Source organism: Atheta coriaria, unplaced genomic scaffold (genome assembly GCF_025399875.1).
Source record: "Atheta coriaria isolate IRGN ID8LTWV9N9 unplaced genomic scaffold, Caltech_Dcor_3.1 hic_scaffold_5_pilon, whole genome shotgun sequence".
Taxonomy (NCBI): Eukaryota; Metazoa; Arthropoda; class Insecta; order Coleoptera; family Staphylinidae; genus Dalotia; species Dalotia coriaria.
This window is the reverse complement of record NW_027045447.1, coordinates 8,130,115-8,150,880: the sequence shown is the minus strand read 5'-3', so window position 1 is coordinate 8,150,880 and position 20,766 is coordinate 8,130,115. Positions and strand designations below refer to the sequence as shown.

Genomic DNA, 20,766 nt, shown 5'->3' with positions numbered 1-20,766 from the left:
AAATTGAAAAATGTCACTTTTTAGCACTTTTAGTCGCGTTTTTCGACCTTTTACTATTGGAAATATAATTATTTTATATTTTTATCTGATAGAAAATTTTCCAATCTTTCAAAATCAGCAATTTGTTGGTTGCTATCTCTTTAGTTTAAGAGATATTAATTATCAAAATCGTCTATAAAAATTATCAAGCAACCCCTTGGCAAATTTTTCTTAAGAATTAAAATGTCATCTCTCAGATTCCCGTTTTAACTGTCCTATCTTATCGAGAATAGTTCGGAGATTAAGATGCTGCAATCAGATCCCATTTATCTCTTTTAGTTTAAGAGATATTAATTATCGAAAATCGTCGATAAAAATTATCAGTCGCATTTTCAGACTTTTACCACGTTAAATTATATTATTTTAAATACTCATCTTACAAAGAATTTTCCAATCTTCCTTAATCTACAATTTTCTAGTTTTTCTTTAAAAACTGAGCTATTAACTTCAAAAGTTTTAATACTCTAAAATTACTTTCACGGTAAATAAATAAATGATTAAATTAATACTTATACACTAAATAATTATATACTTTAAGCTTTTTATAGAAATAATTAGATACTTAACCTATATTCAATTCAGCGCTTTGTATGTAAATATTAGTACAAATTACAACAAGCACGGAAAATTGCAATCCGATTATTGATTAGTCGATATTAAATTAAAATAACTGTTATTTTGTTTCATCCTTTAAACCGCAGGATGTAACCCGCGTAAATTGGCAGTAACTGGAATTTGACTCAGTTCGGGCAAGCCGCAAATATCAAATAACAATAACTTTCAGAACCTGCAAGTTCAAGTACTTCGTGTAACGGGAGCGGCCGGACCCGCAGGATTCACGAAACGAAGCGAACGAAGCGGAACAATAACAACTTTCCTAGTTTTAGCGAATTTCAGCTTTGAATATTCACGATTAGCCACAAAAACAAATTTTCACCAAACCACAATAGAGCTTAGTGCTAAAGCAGCTGAATTTAGGTAATTGATATTGGTTTGGAAACACAATATATTTATTTATTCAAATTATTAATAAATATTTTTAAAAATCCCCAAAAATTGCTATTCTATGTTAATGCATTTTTTGTTTTGAAATCAATACGCAACTTATTGTACAATTCGGGGATCATTTAAACATTTTAAATTTGTTGTTACAAATCGAACGGTGCACTTCCATTTTATATTTGGTTATGTTTTGTTTGGTTATGTTTGGCATTGGATTTTTTCGCCGAGCGCAACGCAAATAAATAAAACAAATTAACAAATTATAAAAATTTATTACACGTGGCTTTCAGCGGCGCGTTTGCTCCGAGAGTAAATAAATAAATATGATGAATAAAATAGTCGGCCGATGAAAAATGCGACCTAAAAGTTTGAAAAACCAACACGAGTTGAAATCGTGTCGACCGATCGGATTGAATTGCGACGCCGATACGGCGCACATTTGGTGCGTGCGGAAATATTTTTCAATCCCTGCAAACGCACAGGCGACCAGTGAGTGCTAGTGAGTTATTTATGCAAACGAATAAATAATATATTTAGCTCAATTCAACACGACACGAAATAAAATACAAAATCGTTGAGTTTTTCCTCATAATTCTGATTTGTAGTCGTGATTATCCGGTAAAACAATGATTATACGCGAATAATTACGTAATTATTCGTAAAATTCAAGTTTTGCATTCATAATATTGCTGATAGCATTAAATTTATTAAATTAAGTTAGCTATTATGCTAGGTTATGTTGTATGTACGTGTTCACGTAACAAGCTATTCATTGGCTGTGATTGTATGATAATACAAAGCAACACGATGCCTTGACAAAACTAGAGGCACCGCACACGCCGAAAACGGCGACATGCTACATCGGACAATTGACAATTGACAATATGATTCACGATCAAATCAGACGTTACATCTGTCGGGCGACATTCAAGAGGCGTTTAGCCTAATGAGCATAACGACACTTCCGTCTTTTGTTACATACCACCACATCAACAAAACATAACCTTGCCTAAACTTTTTAACCTCAAAATTTTAAATATTTTCGTTTGGGAAATACATTTTATTAACTTCTTGCTGGGTGTACGTGTAATGCGTCAGTAAAACAGTAAGTAATCAATAAAACAAAGTGTGACAATTATTTATTACCCTCTCGAAAGGCAGTGGTTGTGCGGGTGGTGCGATGTCGTGCATCATTCAACCCCGTCATTACGCACATACCACATGCTCATTGCTCGTGCATGCTCATGCATCGCGCACATACTTCAGTTTCATTTGCAGCTTTGGCGCGCCAGCTTTGTGGTCGTTTATTAAAAGCGCACGTATGATAATGGCGTAGTTTTACGTTTAATTTTACGTTTACGATTTCACGTGCTTGGGGCTAATGCCACGTGATCGCGAACTGCGAATGGAAAAAACAGATCGCGTGCATGCGATGCATAATGTGATTAAATTCGACTTGCATAATGCATGCGATGTCGTCAGTGCTCGAAACTGTGATACTACACTAAAGAGAAATTGATAAAAACACAAGCATGGAGCGAAAAAAACGACGCGGTGTAAGTGGAACATCGTATACATTATGTTATATGATGTCACGCTACGCGCTACAACTTTAAACAAAACTTAAAATACACTTTTAAGTAGTTGAATATGCTCGTAAAAACTGTTTAGGATAAGTTCTATCTGCATATAGTTTTTTATTGTTCAAGGCGGTAAAATAGAGCGATATATAGTGTAATGTGTATCAGTGGTTAGAACTTATAAGTTGGAATGATATTTTGCTTACCATCATCGATGTAGAACATTGTGAGCACTTAATTTTATGGAAAATTGTGGAGCGTTGCGTAAAAACGTTGAAGCCATTATCGATGCACACGTAAAAGAACGCTGATGAAGCCGAAAGAGGAAATGAACATTTGAAAATCATGATGGCGTCGGATCCGGTAGATCATATAAATTATGGAGCACGTAAATTTTTTGTTTCAAAACTTATTTTCTTGTTTTTGCCGAAATATTAACAAATTAACAATAAATTAGTAATAATAAGAGATATATTGTTAATATAAAGTAGTTATAAGTCATTTTATGTGTTTAATTTATTTATAATTGCAATAATATCATTTTTATTTTCAAATTTATTACCATGTTTACAATGCGCCGCCTGGTGGTAGTAACTGTAAACTTGTGCAGAATTTGAATTTCGTGGCGCTTTCAAGGCTAAACACTGTCTAACCTTAAGTTACGAAACACCGGCGCCAAATATAGACATTTATTTTATTATTTTGTAAGTATTTCACACATTATTCCATAATATACAAATTAATAACATTTTAGATAGAATTAAGTGCATTTGGTCATTTGGATAGCCTCGCATAGCTGCACACGGAGATATCGCCGAAAAAGCAGACAATTTCAACCTCACAAAATTAAGATTACAGAATTTTCATTCCGTCCGCTAATGACTTCAACGATAGTTTTCGTATAAATTCCATCATAATTCCCCAACGCGTGATAAACACATGATAAATGCGACTTTAATAGCCTCATATAAAATGCATTTGTTTCGTGTTTTACAGTTTTGGCTCAGCATCATCTTTGGTCTTCTGAAGTGTGTTACGTTGTGTAATACTGCTTTTGTGTGCGTTGTGTACGCCACGAACAAACAACTCTTTGTTTTCCGGACACTTTTACACACTCACATACCAGCGGTGCACTCAATTTTTATTTGGTTCTTAACAGATAACAGATAATCTGTTAACGAATGAAGAGCGATCGAAATGGAGTTCTCGTGTTACGCAACGCGTTTAGTCACACGCGGGTCACGCTGACACTGGCTAACGGACGGCGTGATAAACGAAATAAAACGATGGAATCATTAATGAAGCAATTAACATCGTGACAATCGGGTTATAAATCACATTCATACTTTTTTATTCGAAGTAAATAGCGGTTTACGTTGAACTTAGTTTATAGTTTCAGTTTTTTATCAATTACTCAGAAACTAATAAACTTACAGTAATAATTCTTTCAGCAATCTTTAAAGTATTAAATTCTTCATCTCTAAGTACAAAAATTATATTCTTATCGATGTTTTATCAGGAGATATACGCAAATTTGTAAAAATGTTATGATTTTTACTAAATGTATATTTAAATGTTTATAACTTTTTGTGCAATGCTTTAATTTAAAAAATCTTTATGGAAATAGATGTAGAATTTAATTCTGATTCATCTCCTGAAAAAATCATCAAATTATCACAAATAGTTTTTGAGTAATTGATGAAAAACTAAGACAAATTTTTGGAAGCATGAAATTTGTACGGTTATGTTTTATATCATAATGAAGCAATTCTGTGGCATTGGCTAACAAGAACCCGATCAGTATCGCTTTGATGATCAGCGGGCTAATTGCTCGCTCTCGCTAATTCCTTGCTCAACGCATCCAGCGATTCCTGCGAATCCTGCGCAATTACACACGATTGCGATTGCAACCCGATCGGTATTGAGGTATTCCAGGTATTAGACTAATTATCAAACGTTAATTAATTTAGTTGATGGCTTATAGTCGCTTCCAATCCGCTAACTTACGTCATTCAGGGCCTTAACACCATTGTGCTGGGCTTTGCGCTAAATTTAACAAAATGTATACACCATTATTCCAATCAGAGAGAAAACAGTTTAAAACATATTTTTTCAGTAGAGAAAACGTTAATTTGTTTATAAATATCATAAATATTTAACTTTTACTCCAATTGGATGGTAATATCATGTTTAACACGCACACATCAATAAATTGTGGTTTTTAAAGTTTAAAACACTGTTGTGACGAGTTTCAGACGATAATTAATGAACTAAACGCGGCGTTAATTGGAAATTGAATGGATGGAAATAGACTAGTGACGCCCACGTGTAGAATTTCACAATTTCTGATCGCATTAAGGCGTGAAACGTGTTTACCAGCGACAAAAATAATAAGAAAAAAATCAAAAGTTGAGGAAATCGATGGTTTTGCAACAGTAAACACGCTGGCGTTAATGAATGACTCACAACTTTAGTTATAAACATCCAGCCAAGCCTTAGGATTTAGATTTAAAACTCATTAAAATATTTAGGTCTAAAATTGCTTCTGACTCACAATAAAATATGTTTTTATTACTCACATGGTTATATAATCATTATATTTCGAGTAAAATATAAAAGTATTGTGTTGAAGTGCATATTAATTTACTGCTTAGGCAGTAAAGAAGCAGTTTATTAGTATTTAACTAGAATTTGCGCATTTTTTGAATATTTTCTGGATTTTCAACCCTTTTGAAGATTTTTATTATTTTATGTCCATGTAAGTACAACCAGTGCAGTTGTTTCTCAAAAAAACTTCTTCCCCGTGCGGTCGAAATAAAATCAAGTCACGCGATGTGCTTTCTGAGCTTTGCGAGCTTTCCTGCGGGGCTCCTGCACGCCCGCCGAAACGTAAATAAACCAAACAACTAAAACAATCACAAACTAAAAATACGAGAGTCCGCCGTAAAACAACGCAAAAAACGCGCAGCAAACGTAAAATAAACGTTAAAGGGTTACGGAAATGAGTGTCTACATAAAAAATATGAAAACATACCTGCCGGCTAAAAATAGCACCGCGAGTAACGAGAGCGCACGATTATAATTTCATGCGGAATAAATGAATAATTCCATACTTTATCGCCGATGATACTTTCAATCAAAACCATCAAAATCAAGCGGCATTAGCTGGTAATTATTGCATTATTAAATTATTATCATTAATCTGGTTGACAATGGAGTAAAAAGTAAATAGTCATGTGGAAAAAGGGGACACATTAAATATTTATACAATGGACAATGTAGAAAAACACACATTAATGTTATTTACCGTATTGAAAAGTCCTGATTTTTCTGCTTTTGCTCTGCGTTGATTTTTAGTTGCTCACAGCGCTCGCACTCAAATGTTTAATTTCCTTTGAAAAATTTTTTCTCGTCAGTAAATCACCTTTTTAACACACTGTCAACTCTAACTTCCGGTTTGAGGGTTTTAACTTTTGATAATATCCAATTTATTAATGCACTTTGCACTATAAGTCAATTTTTGATTTCCGGTTTTCCGAGTTAAGATTTGTGGAATTGTTGGTCGCGTCTCCGATTCGAACACGCTCGATGCCTGCAGGTTGACACGCTCCGGCCGCGCGGAGCACCAGCAGTAAACTGATCGGCAATCGTGCGGCATGCTGCCTGCTGCCTGCAAGCAACGACGTACGCTCAGCAGGAATCCAGTCGGTGAGTGTGGCTTCGTATTGTTATTGCGTTGGAGTGTGATGGGAATGATAGTATTAGGGGGCGACAGAGAAAGGATGTGGAGTTGTGGGGAGGCGGTCGATGTCGGTCCTGCGCCGAGACGCTCCTGCGGGGGATGCCTCTGGCGGTGTTCGCCGTCAACCGATTCCGCACGCTTGCCGCCGCCGACAAGTGAGATACATTCCTGCCAGTAGGTGTCGCGGGACACAAAATAATTCAAATAAAATTAATTTTTTTAATTTTTATCAAATTTTTTGATGAAATTTAACTAAAAAATTATTTTAAAGATAATTTTTTGTTGGTTTTGTGATTTTTAATTTTTTATCATTTTTTTTTGTTAATTCTGCGCCAGTGTGACTTTTGTGAGTTGTGAGACACCAGCCGTTCATTTGAATAATTAAAAAAGTACACATTGTGGAAACGCGGCACGCAGACGTTACACTTTGCACTCCTGTGAATCCTGCGCCAGTAAAAGTAGTAAAGAAACAAAAGCCTGCCGGAATGCAAATGTAAAAGTTGCACAACTGCCGCCAGGACAAGAGGGAAACTTGGGTGAAAAGTTTTTGCGAGTAAAGAGCAGCAACCAGGTGCGCAAATGTGTTACCGAACAATCGCGACGAAATTTTAGTTTAGCGCAAATTAGAAATTTAAAAATATTTGATTGTGCGCTTGCGATTTATGCCGCCCCAAAGTTTATATCGTTGAATATTTAATTTAATTATATTCATTGACAGTTGCGAGCGCCAGAAAAGGGACCCCGCCATGAATATGAATACAAATCTTAATTTCTAATTTCGAAATTCCGAAATTCACGTAATTAATCAAATCCGATTGCAAACTCGGTGATTCTGAGACAGAATTTAAATTCATTTACAAGTCAAACTGTAAATCAAACACGAAAAGTTTTTTGTTGTATTGATTAGTATATTTAATTGTTTATTTATGTTCTAAACGCTGAAATAATAAACAAATAATTGGTAATATTTTGTTGGTGTAATTGTTGGCGGGCAACGAACACGAGACTAATTACGCATAATTACGAATCGTACGCATGTTTCGCCGTTGGCTGCGAACGCCGCATAATACACATTAATTAAATGCGCCGCACAACATCGTTTGCATTGTGATATTTAATTAAGTTGGAAATATTAACCAACTTCCGGTGGGTTATCAGTTGGCCGGGGGTTTGCAGGTAGCAAGCCGGCAGCAATTGACATGAATCAGGATCAAAGTCACACGGTCAGAGAGATGCATCCAAATCAGAATTAGAGTATTTGCGATGCGGATAATTAACGAACAATTTCAGATTGTTTTGTGTTCCACTTTTAATAATTCAGAAATATTTCTTAAAAAGAAAAAAAACTATTTTTAAGATTTTTCTTTATTTTAAAAAGTCTTTATCTTTTATTAGAATTTATTTTACGCATAAGAAAACAATTTAAAACAATTTTTTGTTTGTTTTCTAAAGACAAAACAATCTAAGAAAGCAGCAGGAATTTTTTAACGGGTTTTTGGGGGTTTGTTGGGGTTTGGACAATAAAAAATTTAATCTTTAAACTTTTCGCGCCTGGCTTGGCGCTCACACACTGGAAAAAAAACGAGGAAAACTTTGCGCATGTTTTTGCGCCCGTGGTTCGAACATCGACAAACACCCCGCGCCGAAGTTGGGGCAGGTCGTTTAACAAACGAAAAATACGGCGACAAAAAATACTTAATTACTTTGTAACTTTTTTTTACGCTTTTTAGACTTTTATATTTCTATACGTTGCGCGCAATTTTATTGTTGATTTTCTCGCCGGCACACCTAAAGGGGACTGTAAAAGGTTTCATTGTGCAATCGATTTATGAGTTGCCAAAGTTTTGTTTTGTGCAACTATAAATTATCACGCTTGGAAAAATTTAAGAAAATTATGCAAAAACCAAACAAATTTTAAAGTAAAATAAGAATTTTGCACAAAAAAATTGTCCTGAAAAGTACGATAAGGATTCAAATAGTTATTACACACTTTAAATGTATTTTTTTCGTTTTTGGCTTTAGTTATTTTTTGCGCTCTTTGTAAAGTTAATGTGTTTGGCAGGCGAATTGCAAACAAACGAGGAATGTTGGAATAAACATCGAGGACTTCTGATATCAGATTGGAGCTGGAAAACATTGTCCTGTTTCGTCCTGTGGTTTGTATGGAGCGGTGCGATGTTGCTGCCAATATTTTATGCCAATTATGTCTCGGGAGAATTGTCAACTGACTCAATTCCAACATACTGTTATCCGAAAGCGAGGGCTTTGGTGTAGATACAAAGTTTTTGCTTAGTTTTACGAAAATCTAGATAGAAATATAACAATTGCAGGCAAGTAAAGTATAAAAAAATAACAAAAAGTTTTTTAGGGCAAAATTTTTGGTAAAAATGTTCAAGAACCAAAGTTTTGCTAGAAAAATACGAAAATGAGAGTGATACTATAAGTAATTCAAAAATTTAGGTTTAAGTTAACAGTTAATGTAATTGCGCATGCGCAGTGACTTTTTAAAAACGTTTTTGCAATTTTTACTAATTTTGGGTCAATTTTCTCTTTTATACAAAAATATTCCCTCATTTCCTAGTTTTACACATTTTAGCCATTGTACAACACCAAATTGTAGGGTAGTGAGCATTCGTACCCAATGACTGACCCGTGCCATTCATCCGCACAAGAACTAATCGCTCAATGGAGCATGAAGTAATTGTTGCCATCGACTTTTCCATGTCTATGACGATCGGTTCGATAGTTCGTTAGATGCGCAGTTAACACGCGCTAATGCTATTTAACTCGAAACCAATGTAGCAAAAGCAGTAAACGCGATAAATCCACCCAGAAAAAAATTCTCACATCAAAAAACACTAAACAGACATTGAATTAAATTAAAATTAAATTTATAGAATTTCGTACAACACAATAATTTCTACTTGAATACCGCAGGATATAATTTAGCTTAGTTTGTTGCCTTGTGTTAATTTGTAGTTATGACTAACCGGAAGTCCTAGTTTTCCAACTGCAAGAAATTCGCAAGAACTGGCGCCTAAATCAGGCAGCAAGTTTAAATCTACCGTGTTTTGCGTGAAACTGGACAGGCCTGCACTCCTTGCCAAAGGAACAATTCAACATGATAAGCCACATGCGCTTGTGAACTCACGTGCTGCATGCGATACTTATGTGCATTAAAAACAAATCTAAACATACAGAGTGTTCATATGTGTAGATAAAAGACATAAAAATTTAAGTCTAAATTAAATATTAATGAAACTGTTGAATGCGTCTGCTTAGAATAGCTAATTATTGAGATTACGCAGCGATAATTTCAATCCGAGCCCATGGATTAGGACATTAATTGACGGCAACACGCCAGTCCACCCTACGTTGTTCTGGTAGTGAATTGTATCCGTTGTGTGTGCTGAAGATGGTGAGAGATGAGATGAGATGAGATGCAATGAGGCATTGTGAGGTTGAGAGGGGAGTCTTGTTAGGGAGGGTTCGGTCCGGCTTTAAGGACGATCGGACCTCGCCTTGGCGACATGAATCATTCAACGGCCACAATGGCTACATGTGTAATGTCGACACATGTCCACATGCGAATTAATATTGTTCATTATGCCAAATGTTGGAAACTTGCAGATTGAAATTAGTTGTAAATTGGTTTAAATTGCTATGAAACTAGAAATTTACTAAAATAGGCAAACATTTGGGAAATTTTTATTGAAATTGTACAAACTTATTGAAGAATATATAAATATTTTGTATTTTATTCATTTAGTTCCTAAATAGTTGAGGTTAATTTTTATTTGGGAAATTTCAAAAAAGTTTGTCTTTATTTTCCAAAAAACGAAAAAAAATTTGCAAAAAATTGCGAATAATTTTGCAAAATATGAAAAACAAAAACAAAATATGTTTATTTTGTTTTAATACAGTCTTGGAAATTTATTTTGATGCTTTTTTGCAAAAAAATTGAAAAGAATTATCAGTTGTATTGAAATTCTCCAAATTTTTCGCAAAAATGCCAAAACACGGAAATATTTAGCAAAAACTTAAAAATTTTTCTTAAATTGTTTCAAAATTTGATTAATTTGCTTAAAATCTCATTAAAACTAATTTTTGCTAACCAAAACTAAACAAAAATGAAATTTATTTTTTTCTTGTTGTAAAATAGCTTGCATTGACTGTGACGTTGACTCCGGCGGTTTAGATTATCCTTATCCGTGTAGGTATAGCCACGTATAAGTTTGATTCGTTTCGGGTTGGTTGAGGTTGGCTGACTTGGACTTTTCCGATGCCACCCCTAATCCGATCGCATAGACAGCGGATGCGATATATACGGGCCGACGTTGCAGCGCCGCGGCCGAAAACGCGCCAGGGTGTGAAATTGGGCAAGCCCGACGCAGCGTGCAGACCGTCCCCGCTCACCCCCTGCGCTCCTGCGGGCCCTGCAGAAGCTCAACTCAACTAAAACGGTCACAGACTCTCCCTCATAGTCTCATAACGTCATAGTCTCATAGTCTCATGCTTCATTGATAAATTGATATAGATGTGTCGTAGTGGTCCTAGAACCGTCTGAACCAGATAATAATAATACATTGCTATATTATTATTTGATAATTTTATTATTTTTAGGTTAAAATATTTAAAAAAAGATTTTTGTTGAAAATGTTTTATTTTTTGTTAAATACAACTCTGGTATGGATTTCAATTGGTCCCAGTATGTTCGGGAATGAGTCCAGCATTGAGTATATCCTTGAAATCCAGATTTTTGCGCTCGGTCCACTTGGGGAAGCATTCGCAAGTCGAAATGAAAACGCTCCGGGGTTTTTATGCGCCGCAGTCAGAATCTGCCTGCCCAAGCAGTATGGGTAAGTGTACTAAACTGTACTGAGATGTACTAAAACTAGGGCTTATAAAGTGAAACCCAGACTTTCTTTTGTTGAAGGTAAAATACTCTTTTTAACTTTTCTTTACAAAAATAGAAATATAAACTTACATACTGATATTTCTACTCGAATTAATTCCAATTGCCAAAAATCAATAATAATCCAGACAGGTAGATGTCATTTGAGGTTAGAATAAGTAAACTTTATTTGTTTTAGGTTAATTAATGTAAAATACTCATTTTAAGAATGAATTTTCATTTTAGAAAATCTATAATAATTTAGTTGGGTAGATGTTATTTGAGGTTAAAACACATAAATTTTTATTTATTTTAGGTTAATAGAAATAAAATAATATTTTCTAGATATTTAGGCACAAAATAGAAATATTTACTCACTGATATTTTGGTTTGAACGACTACAACAAGCATAAATCAATAGTAATCTAAGTAGATGTCGTTTGAGGTTAGAAAAATTAAACTTTATTTGTTTTATGTTAATTTTTAATGGCTCCTTGAACGCTAAACATTTTGCAGCCACGTTTGGCATTCACAGTTTTGTTGGCATAACATGCACAGTAAAAAAGTGGCCTTTTTACGGCGCAATAAAACGACGCACGCTCTCGACATAGGTAATACATACGTAATGCAATTCATTTTTTACGGTTTACTACCCCGTTTCGTCGTTGGAGAGACTGGTCACGAAAGGAATGCTTATATTGTCGACCATTTCGTTATGATAAACTAAACGACCATGAATTTGTCAAAACAAATCTATAAGATAATAACGAGTAAAACTAGTGTATAAAGACATTCATTAATCATTTTTAAAATTACAAAATAACTATCGCCATCTGGTTGCATCGACGTGAACTAACTGTATTATTACTTTAAATTTAAAATCTTTTAGGTTAGGATTTGTATTTATCGCATTGACGTAATGATTTACATTCTCAGCTTTAATTCAAACGCGCGTTGTGTTTGCTTCTCGTTATTTAACATTCTCATTTCGAGTTTTCCTTTTGCGCGCGCGTCCTTTTCATTAATACGTCGCCGCGCGACTTGGTCGGATGTGTTGCGATTCTTCATTATTAACGCTCGCGTGACACATGAAAGACGCGAAAATTGCGCTCACATTTGCCGACCGCATTAATATTCATTAATGTTAATTACGCGCCGCGAAAACCAGAAATTCAAATCGCGAATCTAAAATCGCAAATGTGTACATTTCAGTCGCTAATCGTCGCCGTGAATAAGTTTGAATAACTCACTAGATGTAAATATAAATGCTTATGCGTACTCATGAGTATTCTCACATAATATAAGAGCTTTCATTGAAAATGCTACTTCTATAGTGGATTTTTATTGCTTTTATCTTCTGATTTTTATTTTATGCAGGTTTTTGGGTTTTTGTAATAAAACGCGTCAAAAATTAAGCTTTTGGCCATTTTTGGGATTTCGGGTGAATAGAAACGCTCTGAGTAACGGTAATACGTTAATCCTTGTTAGGGGTGAAATTAGGGTGTGCACCACCTCATGCTTATGCATGGCGACGCGTGCACGGCTCATACATAGAAATGAAATCTATTATTTCTTTCGTCTCACATTTCGCACATGGTTTCATTTTGTGAACTTAATTAATTTTGAGATTCGACCCTTTTACCCTTGGAATAAATCAAGACATGGATGATATATACGATAATCACAATAAATTATTCAATATATTGGATATTTTTTTTGTAAAAATCAATTTTTTCAAGTGTTTTCTATCCACCGATGTGGAAAACAGTGTTTTGCATACAGATGTACGAAAAACAATGTTTTCAAAAGCAGGGAGAGAAAAAAATGTAAAATTTTAACTTTTTTTCTTAATTTTTGATTAATGATTAACGGGGTATTCAAAAATTACAATAAATTATGTAATAAAACCTAAAATTAAAAAAAAAAACTTTTTTATGTTTTCTGCACTATTGATGTGGAAAACCTTGTTTTCAACGCCACTATGCAGAAACCTCTGTTTTCAAACGTAAATGAACCGAAAAAACTCAAAAATTTTAACTAGTTTTTTTCATTTTGATTAATGTGATTTATGTACTCGTTAAACAAATAATGCACACGTCTTAAAGGTGGTCCACCTTAACCATGTTCATAAATTTAAAGTGACAATCAACCGCAACCTTCCAGCAATCAATTTGTTTGCTTTGACTTGTGCAACCCGGCCTTTTTCCTTTTTGTTCGGCTAGTGTCTATTTCAATACCGATACATTTACTACATGTTGTCCATTGTGATGCAATGTGATTCATTTTATTTTCCTCGTTGCTTCTTTTTTGGGGCCAGCCTTTCAAGTGTAAATAAACGTTGAGCGGGCAGCACGCCCACACGCAATTTGTACTCAGGAGAGTGAAGAAAAGACGACGGCGAAGCAAGTGCTCCGGCTGTGGTCTATTAGCGGTCGGTGTCGGGAGTGCATTCGGCTGCTGCACCCATTATGGCCGCGCGCGGGCCACGCATCGTACGCATAAACATGTCAACGAGCGCCACGAGCGAGTGGATGCGCACAAAAGCCACGGCGACAAAAGGCGCATGACGAGCTGGATGGCGGACAACAAAAGGAGCTAATGAATCCGAGACGGAATCACGTAGCCACCGGAGGCGATAACGAGAATAGTAGTTTAGTTGTGATAGGATTCTGACGTATCAGGTTTTAGGTTAGGTTTAAGTAGGTGTTTTGACAGATGAAATGTCAATTGGAAAAAATTAGGTTAGAAAATAGTTCTAGGTTAGGCTTAAGAAGGTTTTTTGACAGTTAATATGTCAAATTGACCAAATTAGGTTAGAAATTGATTCTAGGTTAGGTTTAAGTAGCTATTTTGACAGTTGAGATGAAAAATGCATTAAGTTAGGTTAGAGATTTGTTTTTTTGATGTCAAATTGACAAAATTAGGTTAGAAATTAATTCTAGGTTAGTTCTACGTAGCTATTTTGACAGTTCAGAAGTCAAATGAACAAAATTAGACAAAAAACAAAAAATTGATTTGGCTTGAAACATTATTTAAAAGTTTTTCATTAAAACCTTTGTGCAATGTGCCAACACAACCCCTTCAACCTTGTTCCACTGTCACGCTTCTAACTCTCACAACTATTGTTATTATTTCCGGTTTGCCGTATTGCGAGTGTATTTGCATGTGAACTTTCCCGCCGGCGACGCAGGGCTGCAGATGGTGCATTAAAAATTGCGCCGTCGAAATTAATCTAAGCAGCTGTTAGAGAGAACAAAAAAATTCAAAATGAAAAACTAACAATATACGAGATTAAAAACATAAATTGTTTAAACCAAAAAACAAAATAAACAAGTCAACACACCAACCTAATAATTTTTAATGTTAAATTTACCAAAACCCCTAAATTAAGGGTTGAAAAGTAAATTTTTAGTTTTTGTTGATTTAGTTGTTGATGAGTTGACTTCATAGACTTTCCACTACATTTTCTCTTCTTTTTTCGAAAACAACCCCCGAGAATAAAGCTCACATCCCAATAGGAAGCAGAAAAAGATTGAAAAGAACGCAGACATGCCAGCAAAACCAACAAAACCTCGCTTGAAAGTGAGAATCCCAAACGTTGTTAATCCACGAGTAAGAAAGTGACGAATACAAGGCTGACGGGGCAGAGGGATGGCTGGTGCGTGCCCGAACAAAGGGAAACATCCATCGCTACATCGCCACATCGACCCATCGACAGTGTGAGGCAAGCGCAGTGTCGCTGATGTGTTGTTGTTGGAGGTTCAAGCATTCAATCTGCATATCCTCACATCCCCACACCCTAAACACACTCACTCTCGGGGTGTATATGTGTTTAGAGTTTAGACGCGGGGCCAGAGAGCGTTTCTTCTTACAACACTTCACACGTCCGCATTCAGGAGAGGCCACTGAAGGTGTTTACAAAGGCCAACAAAGACCATCTTGCCTAGTCATTCCCCATTCTAGGAGACCTACAAAGAAAAGGTTAAAACAACACATGACGACACCAATATTTATTTTTTTTATTTTTGGAGTTTTTTCTTGTTTTTTGTTGAAATCATTGGAAATTTGTCACGAATTTGTCGCTTGTGAGCGGCGTGGTGGTTTTGATGGTTGTGTTGGGTCTTGGGGTGGTTATGGTTGTCGTAGTCCTGCGAAGATGGAGGAGTAATATGCGTCCCGACAGCTTACACGCGTCGATACGTCATCTCCGGAATTCTCAATCAGCAATGTGTCACCTGCAGCGCGCACTCGCCGATCAGGACCTAAATTTGTTCGCCTTTCCTGCGTGCAAACTTCCTGTCTGCTCTGCAACCTTCGTCTTCATCTTCATCTACATCGTTTACATCATTATTGCTGAATTTTACTTTAAAACTTGATGACTTGATCGATTCATAAGAAAATCTATAAAGTAAATCTTAAACGTTTTACAAAATTTAAAATATCAGGAGTATTTATTGATGGATTTTTATTTTGTAAAAAGAAGTTTATAGAGGATTAAAAAAGCTTTTGGTTGAAGTAAAACATTGTAATATAAACAAATTATTAGATAGTTTTTCTGCAATTTAAATTTGTTGAAACTTAAAAAATTATAAATTTTTATAAAGTAAAGACGAAATGTTTTATGAAAAAGTGAATATCTGGAGTAATAATTAATGGATTTTAATTTTGTAAAAGGCACTCGATTGAAGAATTGATTAGCTTTTATTTGAAGTATAACAATAATATATAAACAAATTTTTAGTAAGTTACTTTTGCAATTTAAATTAGTTAAAAGTGAAAACTTGCTTCTTTGGCTTAATTCTTAAATAACTTCAGTTAGATTAAACTTATTTTAACCAAGTAATTTTTAGGTTATAGCCAATTAAATTAACAATAATAATGTATGAAACTTTTTAGTATATTATGATAAATACTCTGTTAAAAAAACTTTTTGAGTTAAAAGAAAAACTCTTGTAGACACATTTTGAAAATCTTTTCCAAAGATCAGTAAACCTAAACCCAAACCGGTTTTTCGTTCCCTTTCATGGCAAATCCTGCGTGATGAAGTCCAATAATAGCCGCCGCCATTTATCACCGTATCTCCGGCACGTTTCCACATTCTTCGAGTGCGGCGCGCGCCCTCACACACCCGCGCCGCTGCGAATCAAGAAAAGATTCGCAATCGAACGGGCGCGAAACTGTTTCCACCAACGACCGGCGAAACTTACACACTTATATCTATTATGCCCGCCGGCAACGTACGCGCGGAATGGGGAATGGAAGAAACTTACAATTGTTGTCTAACGGACCAGATAACTTTTACTTCTTCCCTCCACGGTCGGAGGAGGAACTCGCCTCTTCTCTTCATTCTTCTCGAATCCGCGAGTATCTCCACCTTCATCTAACAGCGCCTGAAAGATTCCATAGAAAGTATATACCTATAGTTTCATCGTCGCGGCGGCTTGAGTTTCCTGCTTTCCTGCGCCTTTCCTTACAATCGAATAATGACGATAATTGCTCCGAGATCCGGATGCCGAATAATGACTTAACTTAAATTAATGTAATGATTCGCCACACTGCGAATGGCAGACCTATACATCCCACGAAGAAAAAAATTCAAGACTGGTAACAAACGAGGGTTGAAAACGGAAAAACGAAGAAAACTATTGCAATTATCGACAGGAAAGTTATACACTTATGTTCGTTAACGACTTTTAACATCATTATTTTTATCTGTTAGCTGAAAAAGCAAAAAAAAAAAAGTAAAAAAATATTATGCGAGGTCATGATTGAAACATCATCATAATTCTTCATATCAATGCGTATCAATGTAATGATTTCCCGACATCATCATTGCATCCGCATCCGCAGGAAATGCAGGGATGTGAATTCTTTCCGATGTATTAATGCATCGCATTAGGCTTGGCATTGTAACGGGAACAAAACAAAATGGAAAAATGATTAAGCGTTGCAGTGATGAAAAATAACATCTCCCAGGGGGTTGTTTCCCGAAAACCCGTCCGACACGTGTTGCCCTTTCGCGCGTTTTATTGATACATCGATACTCGCGTGGCTACTAAATATCGTCGGACCCGCAATGAAATTCATAAATATATTCTCCATTTGGGGATTATTACAATGGCCATGCATCACAATTATTATCGGGGTTGGAATTAATGGAGTATTGATTTTATTCGTGATATTTTTAGACATTAATGTTAATTTTACTTACTAAATTAAGTTTCATTTTGAGTGTTTATCCAACTCGGGGGAAACTATAACACTGGATCACTTCTATCACTCCTTCAACCCCTCTTCGACCGCAGGCCTTATATATCAACTATTCTTGACTGTTTTAGAGGCATGAAACGCATGCAAAACCCACAACAAAACGTATAAATTAATGCGAAACTCCGAGGAATTTACTACTTTACCCCCACCACTATCACACAACCCTAGACTTGTAGCAGTTGAGAGAAGAACTCCCGAAACCACTACGAAAAGTTACCACGCGTATAGGAAAGCCTGTGGAAGTGTTTACCAAGATTTTCAATCCATAAATACTCTTAAGTCTGGCGCAATGAAGCGCGTCGACATTGGGGGATGATTTACTAGATGGGTTTTAGCTTCGGTATGAGAAAAGGGCAAGTCGACGAAATCTAGCGACAGTAATTGTTACTGTTATTGTTTGATAATTACATTAGACGCAAATAATAACCAAACGCACCCTTTTAGGAGATTCAAGGGTAGTTCGAGTGATAGTGGATATATTACCCTATAGTATACAATATACAGGGTATGATAATTATTAAATGGTCTGGAGCTAACGCAATGATGAATCTGTTTTCGGAGCAAAGTGTTTTTGTTTTTTTTTTTCGTTTCTGTGTCAAGGGTGGTGGATGTTTCTATTATTTCTGACATGGTGTGATTTGCGTGCGCAGCTAATGTGTGACGGCTGCGCGTATTTATTTTAGGGGTCATGCCACATGTCACTCTCTTCGATGTTAACCCACTAGACGGCGAACGTGCTCCAGGGAGACAAATCGCCGCCATTTGTTTTCATCTCCATGCGGACTGTGCAAACAAAAATGTGAAAATATTATTCTAAACTTTTCAATTCACCGTAAACATTGACTTTGATGTTGGCGGGAAATGCATGAAACAATTTTTAATTTAATGAAAGTTGAAGGTTTTTTTGTTTTGGGTGTGTGTGTGTTGTGATATTTGAAATTTTGCAATCTTGCCGTTAATAACTGGCAATCGCACGTCGGGGAATATTTAAATGTCAACTCCTCGAGGCACCTACTCGTATTTTCTTATATTACATCCAGGCTCGACGCGAGTGCAGCAGCAGCAGTGCTTCCATTTCGCATTTCGAATTTATATTAGCTAGGTACATGCACGCTGAGACAGCGTGGAGGTCCTCCCCTTCCGCTCGTACGAGTGTGTCGCTCGTCCGAGGGTGAAAAATAATTTACTCATATATTGCCGTCCTGTTAACTATACAGGAAGTTTATAACTACGCAACCAAAAAAAACAAATCAAAATTTCAAAATTTTGAAACTTTAACCTTTAAAGAAGCAAGGATAATGATAAAATTTTAAAATAAAAATCACCTTGGGAGATTCCAATAAGTTTTTGGGAGTAGGTGAGACAAAAATTTTGACAACATTCGGTGTTTGAGTTTTGAGTGTTTGGACTCACCTTGACTCGAGCGAGTGGCGCACGCACGTTTTAAGCGTTTTCGTATGTAAATGCCGCTCGTAAAAGTTTAAGCCGAAAATTACTTCGACGAAATTTCGCGTATTAAACGTCGTCGTCGCGAGCAATCCCTTTCGGCGCTCTGACGGAGTCTCCCAAGGAAGCACGCGCACCCTCGGCGCGTTTAGGCGGCAGATATAAACACGTAGCACGTCGCGAAGCTGTTGAAACGACAGCCACTTTTCTTTTATTTTTACGGACCCAGACCCGAGACCCCTTTTTACCCCGAGAAAGCATAAAACCCAACAAACACCACTCGCCGCCCCCCGAAACCCAGCGCAGACGAAAAAAATGCAAACGAAAAAGCGTTAAATATTTTCCTCCGGTCGAGAGAGGCCATAAAATTGTAAACAAAACGTAATTGAATTGTTTTAGTCCTTCAGGAGCTCATTTCGGCAAATGACAAAGAGGATAGAAAAAATTAGAAAGGGCGTCCTTAAAAAATGTTTAAGGGTGAGGTGGGCGAGACAAACTTTCATCCCCTTTGTATATTGTACTCAGTTTGTGTCTTTGAATGTAACAGTTGTCGATTCGATTCGATTTTAAACATCAGTTTTAAACTTGAGCGATAAGGGTTGTTTAAGGGAGGTTGCGTCGTACTTGGGGGCTAATGTCGACGCTATTAGGAGCAAACAACGTTCGACATCTCAATTTGTTTGCATAATCTATCCGACTAACAATCTACTCACCAAAATTTAGATACAAGGGTGGATCTGCAAGAATAAGGGATGAAGAGAACAAAATCGAGGCGTAAAGCGATTTGGGTATTCACCTATGCCTATAGGTGAAATCTACAAAGGCACAGAGGGTGAAAAACACACATGTAACAACCCTCCCTCTTTTAAGGGTGTGTATCGTATATCAATTGAGCTTAAACACAAAAATAAACTCAAAAAATTTTATTTTTAAATTTTTTTCACTAAAAATAAAAAAATTGATTTAAGGGTAGTTTTTTTAAATTTTACGAAATAAAGTTGATTTTAGCAATCATCGGACATAAAGTTTCATCCTGAAAGGTAAGGGGTGGTTTAAGGGGGTAGTTTTGGAGGGGTGGAACATTCATGCGTGCACACATCATGCCGCCGCACGTGAGCTACATCCAGCCGACAGTCTGGTATGTGCTGCGCGCCCCCGAGTCATGCCGGGTTGTTGGGGGTGGCGCATTCAATACCGGAACTTCCATCAGGTAATTACTCAGCGCTTTTTAAGAGAAAACCTGTGCCTGGTGCTTTTTTTTGCAACGATGTAGCCTAGCGTATGAAGCTATGAAACTACAGATGAATGAAAACATGAGCCAGACTAGACTTTTCCGACTTTTCATGGAATTTTCCGCAAGGTTTTTTTTCCGCGCTACAAAATAGCAGAAAAAAAAAACGTAACGCCACATCCATCACAGCGAGCATTTCAGATATCAGCAGATATTAAAAACTAAATGGCAAAGCGGTTAATGTAATTGAGATCTTTTCCTGATTAGAAATCATTTTCCGGGAAATATTTTCGATTGGAAAATAAAAAGAATAAAAATTTTGTAGGAAGAGCAAGTAATCATGTAATTAAAATAGTTTTTCATTGTGTACAAGTTGGTTTTTAGTTACTTCCGGTTTCATTGTTGCACTCCGCCATTTTGATCCTTTTTAGACTTTTTGCGTGGCTGTTGACTGCAGGAGAAGTTTATCAGTGCTTTTTAGTCCAAGATGCAACTGTGATTAAACATACTGTTCCGAAACCGGAAAAAAGGACCAAAAACATTGAATCCGTACTTCCGCGCC

At 36.2% G+C, this 20,766-nt stretch overlaps 1 protein-coding gene across 5 annotated transcripts in view; it reads right to left on the bottom strand.

Moving 5' to 3' along the window:
• Positions 1–20,766, bottom strand: part of Ten-m (teneurin transmembrane protein Ten-m) — a 196,895-nt gene that overhangs the window by 135,303 nt on the left and 40,826 nt on the right. For 4 of the 5 annotated variants that reach the window (XM_065303816.1, XM_065303819.1, XM_065303820.1 and 1 more), the window contains exon 1: positions 5,929–6,247. The exons of the other annotated variant lie outside the window; for it this stretch is intronic. The gene's annotated coding sequence lies outside the window, so the exon portion shown is untranslated. Of the gene's footprint in view, positions 1–5,928; positions 6,248–20,766 lie in introns of those variants that run through there. 5 annotated transcript variants of the gene reach the window in all.